Source organism: Gossypium hirsutum, chromosome A03 (genome assembly GCF_007990345.1).
Source record: "Gossypium hirsutum isolate 1008001.06 chromosome A03, Gossypium_hirsutum_v2.1, whole genome shotgun sequence".
In the NCBI taxonomy this organism is placed as follows: domain Eukaryota; kingdom Viridiplantae; phylum Streptophyta; class Magnoliopsida; order Malvales; family Malvaceae; genus Gossypium; species Gossypium hirsutum.
The window spans coordinates 86,842,188-86,846,891 of NC_053426.1; the positions used below are offsets into that span (position 1 = coordinate 86,842,188).

A 4,704-nucleotide genomic window follows, 5' to 3' on the forward strand; every position below is an offset into this window, starting at 1 on the left:
AATCATATTCACGTGTATTGTGTATATAGTCAATTTTTTCTATAACAACCACCCATTATAATAGCATTTCACTATAACAACTAAGTTTCTAGCAAATGCAATTTTTTATGTTTTATTTTAACCCTTTATAACAACTTTTTCACTTATAACAACATCCATAGAAATAAAGTACATTCTTTATTAAATTTATTCTTTATATCGACATATTCACTAAATTTTGAAGTAAAATTATAACTATTTTGTATAAGCAAGCATATTAATTTTAATTTATTAAATAAAAATTATATTTATTAAAATATTGTTTCAATAAATTTGTTAAATTTCACATAAAAAATCTATTAATTATTGTAAGGCCCAATTTTTGTCCGGACTTATACCAAAAAAATCAAAAAAACAATAAACACAAAATAAACTAAATTAAAGCAGCCCAAATACATTTTTAATCCAATTAAACAAATACCCCCCCAAAAAACCCTTAACCCAATTACATAAAATCCAATAATTTTAACCCATTTTTAATAACCCAGGACCCAATAAGCCCTAAAACCCGAGGCCCAATACATCCAAAATTATCTCAGCAGCACTGGGAGCTTCTGGAACGTGCCAGAATAGGCCAGAAATTGGGACTCCCACGAGTGGCTCCTCGCGCAGCCTCCTTCGCACGCCTCCTCTGTACGGCCAAATCTGCACAAGAATATACCAGAAGAATTACTAACAGAATACAACTAAGGATTTAATTTTTATTTTTTTTTATTCCAAAAATCAGGCTATAAGAAGCCAATGATTTCATCCCTGTATTTGTTCACTCACACTGTACGCATACACGTACACTCTACGCATACAGAATACAAAGAAAATTTCGAAAAAGAAATTTTTTTTAAAAGATGATCTCAAGTTTTTTTTTTCCTCTGATTAATTTCCTTGGTTGGCTAGTTTTTTTTTCAGCATGTGAATCGACGCCCATGAAATCCAAAAGATCTCAGTAATATTGAGATCTGGACGAGGGTCAAATGGAATCAAATGTTTTTAGTTTTTCTTTCCCGAATAAACCATGTTAGATTTAAAGTTCTTTTTTAAAAAAGGAGAAAATGAAATGGTTTACCAGATTTCTTCGTGTGGAGCCTCCGATGGCGAGATCTGGTCACTGCCCATGCGTTACTGGCCACCAAATGGAATGGTAACTCGGTAGCTGCTGAAAGGAGCCCAGGCCATTTGATTTTTGGGCTATGAATGTTGATTGAATGGGGGCTGTGTTTGGAGAAGAAAAGGGTAGAAGGAAGGTTCTAAATAACATATTGAAAAAACGGTGTCGTTCACTAGCAATGAAGGTCCGCGCATTGGCCCGAAATGTGAATCGGGTCTGAGCCATTTTGTATGCAAGGGAAATTTGAGCGCTAAATCCTTTGCATTCGCATGGGGCTTCAATTGCATCCTTTTTATTTTGCTTTGTTTTTTCAATTTGGCTCACTGATTTGAGTGCGTTTTCATTCTAGTCCATGATACAATGATGCGATTTAGGCCTGGGAGGATTTACAATATCAGTCCCTATATATTTACGCATGTTATGCATTGATCTACTTTATGGTCATTTTATTTACAAATTATCCTTCTTATCTTGTTGCATTTTTAATTGGGTCTTATATTTGTATAATCGGTTAATTTAAAATACATTTAATATGTGTATGCCTTAATCCATGTTAATAAGTCCGTTTGTTACATTTGTACAATTATTTTTAGATTGTTCTTTTTGACATTATGTTTCCTATTTCTTTAAGTATTTTATATATATTTGTATACTAGTCATTCGTTTTAGTTTTTTATAATAACTATTATTTTGCATGTTGTAAATTTTTTTTTATATTACATTGTTTTAATACCTCATTAATAAGTGTTGTCAATATATTTATATATATAAATTATTTAAAATATTTCTTGACTTATATCTCATTTACATGTTTTTATGTACATATGATACTGTTTTAGAAATTCGTCTTTGTATTTATAAAATTGTTATTTTAAAATGTGTCTCCATATTATGTTATCCTAGTATATTATTTAGTATTTCTTTTAAATATTTTTAAGTAAAATGGTATTTATATAATTTTCTAATTTCACATGTATTTATTTTTATACGTATATTTTTAAATAAAAAATCTATCATGTGTGTTATACCTTGCCATGTAATATTATTTCTTCATATTTAATATATTATTTAAGTTATCACTAAGCATATATTTTTGTGTTCATATTTAATTTACATACATTATTAAAACCATGATATTTTATATATATAGTTTTTTTAAAAATTTGCACCTAATTATTTTTATTAAATGCATAGTATATGATAAAATTAAGTTAATTTTATAATTCGTATTTTTATTTCAGGATATTTTAACATTTAATTATTTCCAAAATATATGTATGTAACCTATATTAAATTATTTTATTATAATCTACATTATTGATTTCAAATTAATATTTCTTTTATGTATATTTTATTCCTCTCTCTTTAAAATTATTCATGTGTATAATATATTTCTTTTGAGAACCATATTTTAAATCATACCACTTATTTATTGTGTACACTCTCATATTATCCTTATGTATTATATTTTTTTATATTTTGTTACCTATATAACTTATATATTTACTTTGTTTCTTTCATACATTATTAATTTCATTTTTTTACAAATAATTATACCCAATTTCACTTGTATATACATGTTTCATAAATTTATTATGTATATTATTTTATACCGTATATTGTCATCCCTTCATATTTAATACATTATTTAAGTTATCATGTGAATTATCAATTTTTGAATGAATTTGTGTTCTAAATATTTCATAGATAATTTGATCTGAACTTTGTATTTTATAATAACTATTTCAATAAACATGTATCCCAAGTTTTTATGCAAATTTGTCAACTTATATATATATATATTGTATGATCATTAATTCATCATTATGTTGAAAATGTCTTATATTGATTTCTAATTCCATTTTGTTTCATACATTTTTTTGTGCATCATTTTATTTTGTGTCATGTAAATTATCGTGTATATTATTTTTGTATTAATTATTCACTATCCATGCTTAAAGAATTTTTGGTTACATTATACTTAGAATAATTGTATATAATTGTTAGATGTATTAAGTGAGGTTTATTGTACTTTGTGTATATTATTTCATATTCATTAACCTTTTTTTATATATATATGTTTTGTTACAATGCATTAAGTATTTCATCTATTTTAAAACAAATAAACATATTTTTTGAGCAAATTTCCAATTTTCTATCATTCAAAAATTCTGAAATAAGGCAATATCTAATATTTGGGGAATTCAGAAAATCGTGCTCAATCGTACTGGGTATGACTTTTTCGGTGAACTAAATATTTGGATAACCTTTTTATAATTTAGTGTACGAGTTTTCAAAAGTCAAAATTCCATCGTATTCTTAAAGGTATAAAGGATCGTATTCAATCGTGCTGGGTATGATACCGCATATTTTTGAAACGAGAGAATTTTGACCGCTAATTTAACTATTCAAACATTTTAAAAAGGATCATACTTTGAAAAATCTTTTCTTTAAGGAAATTTTTGGTATAAGGATAGCAACAAATCAACTTGGTACCGATTTTTGGGCGTAATGAGGGTGCTAACCCTTCCTCATACATAACCGACTCCCGAACCCTTTTTTTTATTACATGAACCAAATTTATTTGAATAGAATAAAACGTTTTAGTAGGTGACCCAGTCACACCTAAATCAAGAGATTGGTGGCGACTCCACATTTTTGTTTTCAAAGTCGATGACCATTGTTTTCAAAATAAAAAAGGGTTTCGACAATTATATTTTATTAAATGAAAATAATCTTCCTTTAGTGAAATTAAATATATCAATTCAATAAACTATTAAGTTTCTTGTGGAGTGTGCCTAGCATTTATTGGACAGTTTGTAGGCACTTATTGAAGATAGATGCAACCAGTCAAAAAGTAGGGGCAGCGTCACGATGAGGAGACTCATGACATCGCGACAATTTCTCCAATTAAGCGGTCGTGTTTTGACAACTTAGTAGGATTCCTTCTCCCAGTCGAACTCTGATTATACCAGTGATATTTTAGTATGATTAGAATTCTAATATTAGTCTATTTAAAGGGGTCATTGTATCTATGTTTTGACAGGCCAATTAAGAGGCGACAAGATATAGCCATAGGATGAGTTTTAGAAAGGGTTTTGGGATAGCTATGAAGAGAACTTTGTACCCTAGTTAGGGCTTTATATTTGGAGTTTAAGTTTTGTACATCTAGTACATTTAGGTTTATTTTCTATATGGAGTACTCTTGTTTGTTTGCTCATCTAGTAAAAAGCTAAAATCTCCTTTGCCCGTGATTTTTTATCCTCTTCATCGGAAGAGTTTTTCCACGTAAAATTTGTGTTTTTAATATTCTCTATTTTTCTCTTTCGTTATTTATCCGGGTCTATTCCCAGCATTTCTTAATTAAATATTCTACTATGAATTTGGAACATCATAAAATTATAAATTGATTATGTGAATTTAATCACTCATGATAAATAAATTAATTAAATTTGATAATTCATATTGATTAATTGAACTTGTTAGATTTATGAACTTCATAAGTAATCATACAAAGGGATGTAAAATAAATATTGCATGCACCTATTGTACGTCTTTTA

At 27.6% G+C, this 4,704-nt stretch overlaps 2 long non-coding RNA genes across 2 annotated transcripts; one reads left to right on the plus strand and one right to left on the minus strand.

Moving 5' to 3' along the window:
• Positions 1–397: 397 nt before the first annotated feature.
• On the minus strand, positions 398–3,230 carry LOC107886279 (uncharacterized). Its single transcript, XR_001680699.2, has 2 exons — positions 1,103–3,230; positions 398–684 (listed from the first exon to the last, which is right to left on the minus strand). It is a non-coding gene; the product is annotated as an uncharacterized lncRNA (long non-coding RNA).
• A 201-nt stretch (positions 3,231–3,431) lies between these two features.
• LOC121219529 (uncharacterized) lies at positions 3,432–4,398 on the plus strand. The gene is made up of 2 exons (XR_005916344.1): positions 3,432–4,080; positions 4,191–4,398. It is a non-coding gene; the product is annotated as an uncharacterized lncRNA (long non-coding RNA).
• The last annotated feature ends 306 nt before the right edge of the window (positions 4,399–4,704 follow it).